The sequence below is a fragment of the Mus pahari genome, chromosome 14 (assembly GCF_900095145.1).
Source record: "Mus pahari chromosome 14, PAHARI_EIJ_v1.1, whole genome shotgun sequence".
NCBI lineage: Eukaryota > Metazoa > Chordata > Mammalia > Rodentia > Muridae > Mus > Mus pahari.
This window is the reverse complement of record NC_034603.1, coordinates 25521831-25538985: the sequence shown is the minus strand read 5'-3', so window position 1 is coordinate 25538985 and position 17155 is coordinate 25521831.

Below are 17155 nucleotides of genomic sequence, written 5' to 3'. Positions count from 1 at the left end.
AGACAGACAGACAGACAGACAGACAGACAGAGTGGGGGCTGGAGAGACAACCCAGCAGTTCAGGGCATTTGCTGCTCTTCCAGAGGCTTCCATTCCCAGTACCCATAGAGCGATTCCCAGCACTCCCGACCATCAGTAACTCCAGATACACACAGAGAGTACATCACAAGCACGCAAGCAAAAACGCTCTGCCCTAGTTTGCGTCTCTGTTGCTGTGGTAAGACACTGACCAAAGGCAACCTGGAAAGGAAGGGGTTACAGGTTACAGTCCCTTCCTGGGGGCAGGTGGGTCAGGAACCTGGAGGCAGGAATTGAAGCAGGGATCGGGAAGGAACACCAGCTCATCGCTCATCACCTTGTTTCCCAGTTTGCTCCGCTTGCTTTCTTATACTACCCAAGACCACCTGCCCAGGGAACTAGAGTTACAACCAAATGTGAGCCACCATGTGGGCACTGGGAACTGAACCCAGGGTCCTCTGCAAGAACAGCCAGTGCTCTCAACTGCTGAGCCATCTCTCCAGCCCCTGGTTATCCTCCAGTGGAAGATGGGTGGTAGGGTGTGGGGCAGAGGGGGGTCTCTCTAGGTGTGTGAGTCTCCCTGCAGAGTAGATTTGTTCTGTAAGCACCTCTGCAGCATGCAGAGCTTGGAGGCTCTGCCGCTGCCGCTGTCAGCTGTGTGCTGAGGGTCACCATGCTCAGCGCTGCACCCCAGGTCAGTAAGTCGGGCTCCCTGGAACTCTGATTAAGCCACGCTCAAGTCACCACCTCCTTTCTACACCAAGAGCCTAGGCGGCTGTTGTTGTTCACAGGGCAGATCATCTGACATTCTACTGGGTGGTGGCTGCCAGCAAACTTCAGTGAGTCCAGAGAGGTCGGCTTGGGTTTAACCGCCAAGAGTGAACCCTGGTATCGGGGCTTAGTGGGGATCAGTAGTTCAAGATCACTCATTCTTGGCTACTTAGCAAGTGCCAGTCCAGCCTGAGCTACAAGACACCAAACTCCCAACAACAACAACAACAACAGAAACAAAAAGCAAAGCAATCAAAACACCTGAAAGCGCCTGAATGGCTAATGAGAGCCAGATCCCTGGACAGTTAAAATCTGAGTCTGGAAACGGAGGCCCACAACGAGGGCAGCTTCACTCCTTGCTACGCTGCAGTCAGGTTTCTTTCTCCCCAGTCCATTGACCAGGAAGTGCCCAGGGCACCTCAGCACTGCAGTCCCGGATATGGGTCCTTCTGATCCGCTCAGTTTCCACTGAGATTCACAAGTCCTCTCACTCAGCTCAGAGACCGGATCTGGAGTGATCCCCACCCTTGACGACGGCTGTATTAGCCAACCAGAACATTCTCTCTTCTTCGGTTAAAGTGATTGTTCCAGGGTTGGGTGCCAGAACTTCTGGAAGGTATGTCGGAGCGGTGAGATTCAGACCTGTGGAGGTACAAACTAGCCCCTGGACCCTGGATGTTTAAAGTGTCGGTTATGAGCCTGTCGTGTGGCGTGGACGGGATTGGATTCACCTTAGCTCCTGTGAAGCCTCTCAGTGCTTTAGGGAGAAGTGGACACCATGGTAGTGGCTCACACCTGTAATCCAGGGTTTGGGGGGCAGAGGTAGGGGATTGCTTTTGGATTTGAGCCCATCCTCTGCTATTGGTCAGCCAGAACTCGGGGGCGGAGTCATATTTGTTCTAACTAGATTGGACTCTAGGGTAGCCAGGGAGGAGACACACAGGGACACAGAATGGTACCAGGATGTCTCCAATAGTTCTCTTGTTGCAAGTTTCCCCCTTCGAGTAGTCACCTTGCCTTTTACACGCAAGCCTTCTCCTCTTGGCTCTGGTCCCAGTCCCTCTCCCATGCAGGCTCACTGATGGATAACACACATTTCCAGTCCTGGGGTTCAATGTTTCCCTTGTGGTCACCTATCCCCCCACCCCCTATCCTGTTGTTCTATTAAATCCTTCTCTAATTTATCAGTGTGACTTACCAAGACCCACAGTCAAGGTGAGCCTCCTAAAGACATAGGAAATAGGAGCAGAGCCCACAACAAATTCCCCACTCTCACTTGGGTCTCCACTCCACCCGACATCTCACAAGGGATCTAATAATGTTGACTTTATTGCCTAGTAAAATTTAAATGTATCCTTAGCCCCCTGGGCCCACTCTGTCGGACAGATTTCAGATGCCCGCAAAAGCCTGTGATTGGATCCTAGCTGCATCCGGTGGCTTCAGGGACACCCTTTTCTCTGTAGACTGGACTGGCCCAGATGGGAAGGTTGAGTTTCAGGTGCATGAACTTTCTCAGAAATCAGAGTCCAGAGCTAGAGAAGCCAGTATCTCACATTCAAACATGCCTCATGTTTATCTGTACTGACCCCTCCCAGGTTGGCGCCAATATTTCAGAGAGTTACTGGTAATGTCGAGGAGAAAAACTACGTTTTCTTGTTCTGTCTTGTGCATAATGCCATGGATTGTGGCATGTGACCCATAGGTTGAGAAGTCGTGCCCTAAATCCTGCCCTCTACCCTCATAAAGTGTTCTGCCAAATAATTTTGAAATGTTCAGTCAAGTTCTTAGGTGAATGAAACAAAGAAATAAAAAGAAGAGGACATGACTGTTGAGGTCTGGCCCCTTGTAGACCACGTGTTTGAATATGCTTGGTTCATACAGAGATCCACTATTAGGAGGTGTGGCCTTGTTGGAGGAAGTGTGTCACTGTGGGGGGAGGGCTTTGAGGTCTCCTATGGTCAAATTACACCCAGTGTGGTAGACAGTCTCCTCTGCTGCTTGTGGATCAAGATGCAGCTCCTCCAGCAGCACATCTGCCTGCAGACTGCCATACTTCCCACCATGATGATAATGATCTAAACCTCTGACACTGTAAGCCAGCCTCAGTGAAATGTTTTCCCTTATAAAAGTTGCTGTGGTCATGATGTCCCTTCACAGCAGTGACACCCTAACTAACACAACGACTTCTAGGTATGATGGAAGAAAGCTGCTCAGGCCCAGGCCATCTCAAAACCAAATTTTCTAATCAGTGTGTACGTGTACATGTCTGCACATGTGAGAGGGACTGATTGTGTCTCCCAGGCCAGTCTAGAATCCTCCTGTCCCAGCATCCTGAATGCTAGGATTACCTGTCTCACCACACCCAGCTGCACGTTTGTTGGGTCTTATGTAGCCTAAACATGCCTTGCTTGAACTGCAGATGATGACCATGAAGTAAGTGTGTGTCTGCATGCGTGTGTACATGAGGGGGGTGTTTATGATGTAATGACATGTGTGTGTGTGTGTGTGTGTGTGTGTGTGTAGGGGAGCAAGTGGGAGCAAAAGACAACAGGTGTCCCATTTTATCAGTCTCTACCTTGTTCCCTTGAGACAAGGTCTCTCACTGACCTTAGAGCTAGGCTGGCTGCCGGAGAGCTCCATCAATCCTCTCCTGTTTCTGTACCCAGCCTTTTACAGGGGCAGTGGGGATTTGAACTCAGGTCTTCATTCTTGTAAAACAAGTGCTTACTTACTGAGTTACCCCCCACCACCACCATCCCCTATCCCTGACTCTAAACTTTTGATCTTCCTGTTACTGTGCCCTGAGTACACTGCTAAGAATTGACTCTAGGATCTAGCACACGCTGGGCAATCACTCTATACCGAGCCATGTCTATTTAACATTCTTAGTTTAGTAATCTGACATGTGCATATGTTATAAACTTAAGTCACTTGGCTATAACGAAAGGCACTCCTGTGTACATCTTAGTCCTTGGAAGCCAATCGCTTTTTAACCGTCTTACTAACTGTGGCTGACATTTGCTGAGTATACGTCTCACAGACCGAGCCCTGTGCTGAGCCCTGGCTGTACACTGCCTCCCTGAGGACTTGCAGAGGTGTGGGAGGTGGATACCCTCACGTTGCTTCATTTACAGATGGGCAACTAAGGCAGGGGGTAGTTAAGTGACAGGTCAAAGGTCACACGGCTCACGAGCAACAGGAGTATGATTTGAGCACCAGGGCTCCACCTCCAGACTCCCCTCCCTCCTGTGCCTGTAATCATGCAACTCCGGTGGTTCTTGTGGATGATTTATTAGTTCTGCTTCTTGATTTACCACCGCAGACAGGAGCTATCGACATCTTAGTATGATTGATGGAGCTTTCTCTCACTGAATCCCCATCTTCTGCCCACAGTTTTAGATAGTTACCAGCAATGTTGAGCTCCGCCGTGGGGGACCCCCGGAGCTATAAGCATCACACGAGAACCTTTGTCCCTTGTTCCAACTCGACAAGCCACTGTCATTTGCTTATGTGAGATCACCTGTGAGTCGAATGATGGACAGGCTGTCTCTGGATTTCTAGTTATCCATCCCCGCCCACCATAGTGCCCAATTCTGTGTCAGACACGTGCCTCGTGCTTGAGAAATTATCTCTGTGCTAGGACTAACGCAGAGGAAGGCTGGGGCGAGAGGCAGGCATGCCAAATGCAGTCTGCAGTGTCAGAGGTGCACTGCCCTCTGAGAAAGGGAAGGCACTAAGAAATGGAGACTCAAGGAAATGCCCTTCTGATCAGCTGTCACGAAGTGGTTCACCATGGAGCTAGACAGCTATGTGCCTTTAACACCTTGATGTTAGGTTCCCTGGCCTCCAGCACCTGGCCTGGACCAACCAGTCATCTCTCCATGGTCCTGCGAGGACCTCACAGTACACGGGCTTTGATCAGCAGTGTATCCCCAGCAGGCACTGGGATTGCTTGGCTGGTGACATAGGCTGGAAAACCTCACGCATTCCTGGGAAGGGCCCAGCATTTAGGAGCTCTGTATATACAGCCTCTCTGCCTGACAGCCTCCGGCATCCCCGGCTTAGCTGCCACCCCTCTGAGTATTTGTCATTCATATTTAAATTCTGTGCATACGTGTATGTGTGTGTGTGTGTGTGTGTGTGTGTTAGCATGCATTGTGAAGGTGTATGTGAGAGGCAAGTGTGTGCACACACGTGGAGACCAAAGCTCAACTGTATGTGTTGTTCCTCTGGAATCATCAGCTTGATGTTTGAATCAAGGCTCTCACTGGGACCTGGGGCTCACCAATCGGCCAGGCTTTCTCCACCTCCCCAGTTCTGGGATTGTAGGCATGTGCCACCAGATCCTGCTTTAAAAAACAAAAACAAAAACAAACAAACAAACAAAAACCAAAAAACAAACAAACAAAAACAGAGGCTGGAGAGAAGGCTCAGCTGTTACGAGCACTGGCAGCTCTTCCAGAGGCCCCAGGTTCAATTCCCAGTACGCACGAGGCAGCTTACAACTGTCTGGAATTCCAGTTCCAAAGAACCTGGAACCCTCTCACAGACCTTCATGCAAGCAAAACCATCAATGCACATAAAAATAAATAAATCCTCAAACAAACAAGACAAAACAGGGGTTCTGAGGATCAAACGCAAGCCCTCATGTATATGCATCAGGCACTTCACCAGCGGAGCCATCTCGCCAGAACCCCTCTAGGTCATTTCTCATTCATCCTTTGTACTTCAGGTCAGGTGACATAGGGAAGACCTTCTGAACCCCCAAGGCAGAGCATACCCCTTTATATACTAAGTGTCTGTCCCTTTATTACACTCAGCACAATAGTAATATTGCATCTGCCAGCGTAATTGCTTGTGTAATGTGGGTGGGCCTGGCTTTTCAGACTAGAACTCCCACGGGGTGGAAACCATCTCTGAGTTTCCCCATTATAGCCTCCCCCACACCCCACACAGCATCCACCAGAATGAGTGAAGGAGAGGGTGAACCCATTAGCTAACTGGCCCAGCCTCTGCACACTCCAGAACCTTCTCACACCTAGGACAGGGGAGGTGAAGCTGTCCATCTCCAGCCTCCCTAGTCCAGTCTCACTTCTGAGAGTGTAACTGGCATCTCTAGTGATGTGTGGAGACTTCTGGGGTACACTGTTCTCACCTCTCAACACATTCTTCCCCTCTTACCCCTACTCTCAGCCATCAGTGCTACCACACCCTGCTTTTTATCGTTGATTCTGGGAACCAAACTCAGGTCTTCATGCTTGTCCAGCAAACCCTCTACCTCCCAGCCCACACCATAATCTTAAGAATCCAAAGATAAAGGGTTAGGGGAAGCAAATGTGATTTCACACACACACACACACACACACACACACACACACACACAGTGAATCAGTGAATACACACATTCTTGTTTGCAGGCTGGACCAGGACTTCATTTCCTTCCTTCGGCTTCACTGGCTGTGAGGGGTGATGCTTCTCACCTCACCAGAACCTGATGGCCTAGGTGAGTGCTGACAAGATGACCAGAGGATCTGCAGCATCCTGACCCTCTCCTGCCTTGGCCCCCAGGTGTAGCTGCTGGTGTAGATGGATGGAGGGGAGCAGGATAGTTAGACAGGGTCCAAGCCAGGGCAAGCAGGGCAAGCAGGATTCATTATGTGACTCCGCTCATCCTGCAGGGGCCACAGTGTGACTGACCGCAGGAATGTGAACAGGGCTGCCAGGTGTGTGACCTGAAAGCCATACTGATGCACCAAGGGTCTTCAAGGTGGGGGACAGAGTTGAGGATGAAAGAGAAGATGGACCAGGAGCTCGTGGTACCTTTATTCCCAGCACTCAGAAGGCAGAAAGTTCTCTGTAAGTTCAAGGACAACCTCGTCTACAGAGTGAGTTCCACCCAGGACAGCCAAGGCTACACAGAGACACTGTTTTGAGAGAGGAGGACGGGGCTAGGAGCCAGGGCTGGTAGTACATACCCACCACCCTGTCAGATTTCGTGGAGAAGATCCTGCTAACAGTAAATTTCAACTTGATCCTTGTAGGTCCTAACAAAAGCATGTTTGTCAAGATAGGAAGACAGTACATGTACTGGGTTCAAGGTGTTACCTTAATTTAACTTCTGATCATTCAAAAGCTGATGTGTGAGCTTTTTCCAGTATCCACTGACACTCAGACCCTGCAGAGTTTTGGGTGAACCTCATTACTGGAGTGAGCTAGATACCAAGACCGCTGTAAGAAAGGCTGCTCTCTGCCACTCTTCACAGGGAGAACACGTCTTTAAAGGTGGTAGGCAGCACACCAGGGTGGATGTCCTCAGGAGCAACCCCAATGAGGGACTTTTCTCCTTTCAGAAGAAGATAACTGATTTCTGTCAAATGACAGCACCTTGCTTTGGCTCATTTAACCTAAGAAAGAGACCTAGACTTTGTGGGGCTGAGGTCTGGGGCTCCCAGCGAGTTACCCAACAGTGGTGGGAGATAGGTAGAGTCTGTTCACCCTAGGCACTGCCCCGCAGGATCTTTGGGGTAGGTCACATCAACTCTCTGAGCCCTAGTTTCCTTCTTGAGTAGAGGTGAACGTAGCATGCACGCAAAGAGAGCACGTGCCAGGGACTTCATTATTTCTTCATTTTACAGTTTAATTTCTATGCGCATGTGTACGATGCGTGTGGGAGCATGCATGCCACAGAGTTGACATCAGAGGGAAATCTGGTGAAGCTGCTTCTCACCTTCCACCCTTATGTGGGTTCCTGGGGTGGAACTTAGGTTGTCAGACCCAGACAGCCAGCACCTTTACCGGCTGAGCCGTCTTGCTGGCCCACGTCTGAGTCTTTATAGCTATGACAGCATGGGTGGGTATTCCCAAAGTGGCAGCTTCCACCCCAGCAGCTGTATGCTTGGCTTGGTTTTTGACAAGTGTGTGGGGTGTCGCTCTGGGTCTCTGGTCTTCCCTTTGGATATTTCTGCCCTGTAAATCTCCTGCCTTTGGGCCTTCTTCTAGCTGACTGTGCAACTGCGGTCTAACAGCTCAGGCAGCCTGTGTTTGTAAACATGTTCCCAGGTTCACTGGGTTAACAATGGGCCCAGGAATTCTCTCTCTCTCTCTCTCTCTCTCTCTCTCTCTCTCTCTCTCTCTCTCTCTCTCTCCATATATATATATATATATATATNATATATATATATATATATATATATATATATATTACATTTAAATTTATTTTTGTGTAGGTGTATGCTATGGCATGCATGTGGAGATCACAGGACAACTTACAGAAGTCAGTTTCTCCTACCATGTAGGTCCCAAGGAGTAAACTCAGCTCATAAGCCTTGGTGGCAAGTGCCTTAATCCACTGAGCCACCTTGCTGGCCCCTGAATCTGCAATGTCATGAGCTCCTCAACTGATAGGCATACAAGAGATGAGTCTTGGGGCAAACCCTGCAACTGAGAACTCAGGCTGGTAAGGAGAACCAAGGCTGGCTGCTGTATGAGAGCTGTATTCCTAGTCAATCTGAAGTGTCTTCCTAAAAATCAGAGTTGACTGAGAATGTAAGAAGCCATCTGGGTAGAGCTATAACCTGGGAGCTCAGAAATCTGAGACATAAAGACTGGGAAGACTGGGCCAGCTTGGGCTATGTAGCCAGACCCCCAAAAAGGAGGTGGAAGAGGAGGAAAAGAAGGAGGAGGAAGAGAAGAAAGAGGAAGAGGAGGCAGAGGAGAGGAGGAGGGGCGGAGGAGAAGGTAGCTGAGGGGATGGCTCAATGGGTAGAGTACTTGCTGAGCAAGCATGAAGACCTGAGTTTGAATCTCCACAACCCACATAAAAGCTAGAAGGGTAGCTCCTGTTTGCAACCCCAGTGATTCCGCAGGGAGATGGAGATGGGACGTGTGGCTGGAAGCTCTGACCATTGGCTTGGTCTGTAAAGCAGCAAAACAAGAGATCCTGTCTCAAATAAGATGGAAGGCAAGGAGGACACTAGAGATTGCCTTCCTACTCTCATGTGCTCCATGACAACTGTACATTTACATACACACACACACACACAAACACACACACACACATATACACATATACACACATACACACGCACAAGTTAGTAACAAAAGCCAAAACACACCACACTTGGAATAAGCTGCCCAGAGTAGAAGTGAACTGTGGTCCGGGAAGGTGTAAAAGCAGACATTGGCTCCATACTGGGTAGAGTCAGGAGATGAGGACCCAGACATTAGCCCAGGGTTCACTGGAAACCTTTTGCACAGCCCTTATCTCTCAGGACCATGCTGCTAGGTCATGCCATTCGGTGGCATCCCTTATAGAGTGGGGAGTGTCATGGTTTAAGTTTCGTATTTGAGAAGGGAACACATGTTCTGTGAGCCCTGATGGGAGCCAGGATATGAAGAATTTTGAAACCATCTGACTTCGCCAGGAGAGCCCCCGACTTTGCCTCAGCAGACTGTCACCTTGCCTTTGCTTCTGGCTCCTTCTCTGCCCTCCCCTAATAGTACATAACTGACACAAAGAGCCAGGGGCTGAAGAGGGGCCTTGGAGCTACCATCCACAGAAACCGTGCCTAACGCCCCATGTAATCACCACCATGTGTCTCTGTCAAGAGCTGGCTTCTGCTTCAGTGAGGTCCCTGGAAATTCTTCATCAGACCCTCTGCACAGGAAACAAATGGACAAGTTAGGATGGTAGCAAATCTCGCTGTCCTTCTGCTGACAAAGGCCTCATTTGCCAAAACAGCTCGGCAGGGACAAAGGGGAACCATTTCTGAGCAAGCACTTTAAAATGTGGGGTGGGAGGAGGCTGCAGAGGGATCTAGCCAATGGCTTGAGAACAAGAGAGTTCACATGCCAGTTATTAAGGATCTGAGGCAGAAGTGGTGGGGAGAAGGGAGCATTTGCCTGGACTTCCTTTCCCCCAACCTATTCATTTCCTATGAACCGTGAACTGAGGTTTCTGAAAGCAAGCCCGCAGACCTATGGACTCCTTAGAACTTCCTGATTGTGGAAGGTGAGAATGTTGCCAAACCAAAGCCAACACCATCTTGTGACATCGTTAGTCCTCTCAATAGCCATTAATCACCTTCCTCTGCATCCGACCTAAGACCTGTGGGACTATCAGGAAAGACTTTAGGAATGTATTAACTTGGCAGGCCATCATCACCCCCAAGGGCAAGAATGTCGTCAGAGAACATCCGAGATCTACAGCAGGATCTCCCACTTGGCTGTAACCTCGTGTCCCAGCAATGTGTTTGACAAATGTTTTGATTTGTAACTGCCTTGTGTTTGGTAACTTTGTAGGTTCAGGTCACCACATCCATGGTGGCACATGTCATTCAAGGCAATCTTAGTCTGTGTCACTCATATTTGGCTTGGAATAAAATCTCTCTTATGCCCTTTGGAGAGAAAGAGATGCTTCCATATGGACACAGCAAAGAGCACCTTCTCTGGCACCAGGCTTGGACATTATTGTCTCAACCTGCCTAGGTGTCTTTTTTTCTTAGTTCTAAGCTGGTAAGTCTCGGCACAATGGTGTGCATCTTTAAACCTAGCACCTGGGAGGCAGAGGCAGACATGTCTCTATGACTTGGAGGCTAGTCTGGTCTGCATAGACTGAGCTCCAGGCCAACCCAAGACGCATGGGAAAAAATTAAGGGGGTAGGTTATATTTTACCCCACCATTATCCTTGGAGACCAGAGTCTTTGGAGCAGTGAGTGCTTATTCCTGTGGCTGCCTCTCTCCCTTGTCAAAAAGACACCACCAGTTTCTGAGCACCAGCTATCTTTGTGCCTTGTAATAGCAATTTTAAGAACAGCACCCCAAGGCCACACATAATGGCTTGTGCTTTTAACCCCAGTACCGGGAAGCATTTGTGATTTAGAGGCCAGTTTGCAAAGTGAGTTTCAGAACAGTCATAGGTACCTAATGAGACCCTGTCTCGAAAAACAAAAACGAAAGCAAAAACCTAAAACACCCCTCCCCCAAAAATATCAAACCCAAACAACCAAAGAACAAAGACAAAAACCAAACAATGAAACCAGCAAACCAGCAAATAACCAGCCAACCAGCCAGCCAGCCACCCACCCACCCAACCAACCAACCAACCAAACAAACAAACACAGAAATACCCGAAAAACAGTAGCCTGGACAGGAGCGATAGCTCACTTGGTAAAGTGTTTGACATGCAAGCAGGAAGACCTGACTTCAATATTTCCACAACAAAGGTCTAAAAATCTGGGCTTGGTCTCAGCGCTGGGGAGATAGGGACAGGCAGATCTCTGGAGCCCCTCTCCTCCCCTTCCCTTCCCTCCCTTCCCCTGTTCTCCCCCTCTCCTCCTCTCCCCTCTCCTTCCTCCCTTTCCCTTTCCTTCCCTTCTCTTCCCTTCCTCTTTCTTCCCCATCTCTTGCTACACAGCCTAGCCTAATTGGTGAGCTCAAGGTTCAGTGACGACAGACCCTGTCTCCAAAACAAGGTCAGCAATTAAAGAAGGCAAGTGACCTCTCCCTCTGGCCTCCACATGTGTGTATAAATGTGCACAGGTTTTGTCCCCCGCCCCCTCAAAAAAAGTAAGAGGCCACAGGCACACACAGACACAGTGCTGAGAACACCACATGCATGCCCTCAAATGTTCATAAAGATTTTGGTTCCATTTTTGAGTGACATAAATGAAGCACGGGGTGGCCAAGTGACTCGTGAGGTGTCTTAACTAACACCTACCTGTAGCTGGGTCACCAGGAACAAAATCACAAGGAACATCACCTCACCTGAAGGAATGAGTCTGGGCTCTGGCTCCTGCCTGGCATTAGAACTGTTCTTAGAATTCTATATTATGGTTCATGCTGTGAAATGTAGGTCACAAGGCAATCCGAGCTCTCTCTATCTGTGACGAGTCTCCCCAACATGTTCTTGTCTTCATCGCCAGGACACATATGACAAACAAACAAACAAACAAACAAACGCCTCTGTGTAGTCAGTTTACAACCCTAAGATGGAGGGCTTATCTTCCCTTGCCTGGATGGACTCAGGTTAGTCACAGGCTGCTCCAGGAGGGAAGCCAGTGTCAATCTGACAGTGAAGAGATGTGGCACGGCTGGGCGGCTGGCCTTGGAGCCTGGGAAGGGCTGTGAGCCAAGGAATAAGAGCAGCCTCCATGGAGGAGAAGCAGGAAGCAGATTCCCCTGGGGCTCTCTGAGGAACTCAGGGAATCCATCCAGGGCCTACCTCTCTGCGGGCTGTTAGGTTTGAGGGCCAAGTGGTCCCCATTGCAGGCTCATGTGTTTGAATGCTCAGTGCCCAGCTGGAGGCGCTGTTCTGGGAGGCGATGGAATCTTTAGGGAAGTGGGCCAGGACGGAGGAAGCAGATCTGGGGCGTAAGCGTTTTTGGGTTATAGCTACGTGTGCTTCCAGCTGGAGTTCTTTGTGTCCTGATTCTCCGGATGTGATTCACCCCTGCAGCCATGAGCATTTGGCCACTATACCTTCCTTGGCATGATGCCCCCCTAACCTTGAGCTGAAATAAACCTGCCATCCCTTCAGTTGCTCCTTTGAGATATCTTAATCATAGCAGTAAGGAAACAATACACAGTGTTGCAAGATAATAAAGCCCCATCATGGGACTCCCTAACCCTGCAATACTTTGTTACAGGGAGACCCTGTCTCAAAAATAAATAACTGTAACAATAATAATTAAGGAAAGACAGGCCATGAATTTGGAGACAAGGAAAGGGACCTGGGGGGGGGGGGTAGTGTGGAGGGGAGAATGGTGTAAATGCAGGATACAAATATGAAATTTTTTTAAAAGCTAAAAAGAGAAAAATTAAAAATAGAAATAAATTAGAAAATAAATTCATCTCAAATGCATTTGAGCTGGAGAAAGAGCAGAAGTGAAACAAACATGATAATAAAAAGTCAAACCCCCAAATGTAACTGGATTAGAGTGACTAGCAGTCTGCAGCCAGGGGGCTGGCTCTGGGTGCCACCTTCTGTAGATGTCACCAGGGTTTGTTTCTGCCACCTCTCAGCTTCTCTTTCTTTTCTCTATGTCACGAGATGGTTAATCTTCACTGTCAACTTGACTGGATTTAGCATCACCATGGAAACACATCTCTGGGCATGTCTATTAAGGTGTTTCCAGAGAGGTTTAACTGAGGAGGGAAGGCCTGCCTTGAGTGTGTGTGTGTGTGTGTGTGTGTGTGTGTGTGTGTGTGTGTGTGTGTGTCTCGGGGGGTGCACCACTCCCTGGGGTTCTGTCCTGGCCTTAATAAAGAGGAGAAAGAGAGCTGAGCACCAGCAGCCATCTCTCTGGACTTCCTGACTTCAGTTACTATGAGACCAGCTGCCTCAGGCTTCTGCCACCATGACTCCCCAGCCATGAAGGACTGCACCTTCAAACCGCAAGCCACACCAATCCCTTCTGTCCCTACACTGCTTCTTATCAGGTGTCTTAGGTAGGGTTTCCATTGCTGTGAAGAGACACCATGACCAAGGCAACTCTTATAAAGGACAACATTTATTTGGGGCTGGCTTATAGGTTCAGGGGTTTAGTCCATTATTATCAGGGTGGGAAGCATGGTAGCATCCAGGAAGGTGTGGCACTGGAGAAGGAGTTGAGAGTTTTACATCTTGCTCTAAAGGCAACTAGGAGAAGATTGGCATCCTCAGGCAATTAGGAGTAGGGTCTCAAAGTCAACTCTCACAGCGACACACTTCCTCCAACAAGGTCACACCTCTTAACAGTGCCACTCCCTGAGCTAAGCTGCCGTCTTTGGATTCTGGTCAGGTCTCATGTGACCATTTCAGAATCAATCATGAGGGGATGGGACTGGAACACTCTGATTGGTTGGGCCTGTGTCATCTGCTCACATGGGTAGATCAGACAGGCCTTCTAGTGTTGTAGTAAATATTTAATATCAGTTGGTGATTTCTGCCCCACCTTTGATCATTTAGTTCCCAGATAAAAGACACAAAACTTTTATATGTATAATAAGCCTTAATCAGCACTAGAACTGGGAAGATATCAACTCTCTATGTCTAATTTGTCTTCTTCCCTGTAAACAACCCCAAAATATGACTTGCTATGTTCTGCCTGGGCTGCTCTGGCTCCGACTGGCCAACCCTCATGGCCAGTTCTCACAATCCCTTACCCCACGGCATCTTCCTATTTTAACTCTCCTCTCCTTTTTTTTTTTTTTTTTTTTTTTTTTTTTTTTGTCTTGTGGTCCTGCCTCAGACCCCATGCCTACCCAAGGAACCGAAATAATGCCTACCTCTCATCTGCCCAGCTTTAAGCTGTAGGCGTCTTTATTTAACCAATAGTTTTACATTAAGGAGCAAGGTTACATAGCATCGCTTGGTGTACCTGAGGACTTCCTTGTCCCTTGGGGGGCAACCAGACCTCAGGGATCAGTATTTAGCATCACAGTACATAACAACAGACCAAACCTCAACACTCTAGAGCCACACAGGCTGGTAGTTAGTGAAGGACAATCCTCATGAACAGAGTGGAGTCCTGAAGGAAAGGGAGAAAGGCTGAGTAGTGTTTCCTCCAAACTGAATCATTCCCTCAAGGAAGAGGAGGAAAAGGAGGAGGAGAAGGAGGAGGAGGAAGAAGAAGAGGAGGAGGAGGGGGAGGAGGAGGAGGGGAGGCTTACTACATTTAGGAGGTAAACAAACTCACAAGTTTAGGAAAGCTGAAACTGGTAAGATTCACCAGCCCCTCCTTAGAGTCACGGGAAGCAGTAGACAGCCACCAGACAAGAAGACTCCGACCATCTAAGCTGCTGAAAGGATATTTTTGGACCCAGGGAGATGCTTCCTTGTGGTACAAGGAGCTCCAGGGTCCCAGCTTTTGTGAGTCTGGGTGAGCATTTCAGAGATATAGCTCCTTTCCAGTCATTCCTACTCCTGTAAGTGACCCCTCACCCATCCTCCTGTTAGTAACTCCCCCCAAAACTCATTGGTGGTCACTTCATGTGGCTCTATGCCCCTCACCTGGCCTGGGCAGCACTGCAGAGTTGGCCATGGTGGCATGGGTGCAGGTGAGCAACGGGAGAGCTGACCTTGCCCCTTGCCAGCTGCAGCGTTGGTTAACCTAGCCAGGTCAGTGCTGGACAGCTGGCCCTGGTGGTATGTGTTAGAGAGCAGGTGAACTGACCAACTCAGCTACCACCCAGGTCCAGGGCTCTGAGTTGGTCCACCCAAACGTCTACCTCTGAACTGCTGGAGCACATGAAAGGGCCGGTTCTGCTGACCCAAAGCTGCAGGATCTCCATGACACAGGACAACAGCAGGGTATCTGAGAGGAGTCCAGGTGAGGATCCAGTATTGATGGTATGGCAGAAGCCAGAGCCTTGAACCAGACCAATGACTCACTGCATTAAACATCTGCAAGAAGTGTGGATGAAAGGTTTTACTGTGGAGCACACTGTGACACACTACAGCTTCCATGATGAGATGCCCTTATGTTTTGTTTTATTTTATTTTTATTTTGTGTGTTGTTTTCTCTTGTGGGGGAGGTTGCAAGGGCAGCGGATGGCTATGAAGGGGCTGGGAGATGAGTAAGACTGGGGTAACAGAGGCAACAAAAATAATCTAGGCTACAGGAGACCCTGTGTCAGTCCATCCCCACTGACCCCAAACAAGAATCTGGACAACAGCAACACACTACAGCAAACCAAAGGGAAGTGTGAGCATGCCTGCTCTGAAAGCCCAGGGAGACATGGCGGTCACCTGCCAGAGGCTCTTCTCGGGGTGGGTTGACAACTTGTATCCTATGATGGACATCTGAGATAACCATTTCTCTGACTGACATTAGTGGCAACCAAGCAGGTGTCATTAGAGTGGAAGTCACATGTCCTGATCACACAGCTGATCTAAGGGATCCAATGAGACACCGAAACCCACTTGATCCCCAGCTGGGTGAACTTACGGTCTCTTTGATCAACAGTTCGGCCTCAAGCCTCTTCAGTCAGAGGGAACGCTCAGCTTTTTACCCTTTTCTGAGTTTGCTGGATGACTCTTAGCTTCCCCATCTTCCTTTTTTTAAGTTTCAAGATCCATTGTGTATTCCAGAAGCATCCAAGAGTCATCTCATAGCCAAAGGCCCCCAGGCAGAATTTCCAGTGCAACACAAAGTGTTCTGGGAGACGAACTTCCCCCCAGGCAGCTGTCCAGGACAGTGAGCTGGGAGGTGGTGCCTGCATGAGGATCACTGGCAAGAGCAGGTCAGGCAGAACAGGACGATGTTAAGACCGCAAATGGGTTCTGAGAAGTGTCTGCCTGTGGGTAATTATCCTGCACTCCAGATCTCATAAAGAGGTTTCAAAGACCGGTTCTCTGGGGACTGTTTTATCAAAAGGGATTTAACATGAGGAAAAGCGTCTAGATCAAACTCAGCTACTAATTGAAACAGCAAGATCTGGAAAAAAAAAAATCTTAACAAGAGTTTTTGAAGCAGCAGAGAAATGAGGTGGACATGCAGATTGACCAGATACCTCAGGGCAGTCGGTGGGGTTGGGGACTACGGACTTGGAACCTAAACCTGCTGGCTGGTGTGGGAAACACGGGGCACCACCTACTGTCTTTATAATTGAGTCGCTTATTTAAGGCAGCCCATCATTCATCATTTGCCAACCACACTCTTCATTCACTGCATGCTGGGACTGAGTGAGCACCAGGCCTGGCCTGCCTCAGTCGCCTTGCTGGATAGGGAAGGTGTTTCTTTTAGAAGCTTGTGGTACTCAATCCCCCCACTCGGCCATCTTAGCTGGAGGGGCCGCTTCCTCATCTCCCTACCCCTGTGTTCCCCCCCCCCCCCGGAAACCCCATCGGTTCATTTCTGATGGTTTGGTTTTACTCTCAGGGCAAATTGGGAGTAAGAGTCTGAAGCCTGGAGATATAGCTCTGTTGGTAGAGGGCTTGCCTGGCAGGCATGAGGTTCTAGATTCTGTCCCCAGCAAGAGTAAACTGAACATTATTGTGCATGCCTGCAATCCTGGGGTTTAGGAAGTGGAGGCGGGAGGATTAGGAGTTCAAGGTCATCCTAGGGTAGCATCGAGAGTTCAAAACCTGCCCGGGATGTGTGAGACTTATCCTTGACTTAAAAAGCAAACCCAACAACAACAACAAAATGTCTACTCATGGACAGGAAGAATGCCGTCCTTCCCTGGCTCTCCCAATATCCACACAGTGATCAGATCTTGGCCTTGACTCTCACAAGCTGTGTACCTGTGAGCAGGTAGCTACAGCCACACTTTTCTTCAGCTTCCTTATATGTGAATTAGGATAAAATGTGTGAGCGCAGGCAAGATGACTCAACAGGTAACAGTGCTTGCCACTAACCCTAACAACCTCAATTTGACCCCCCA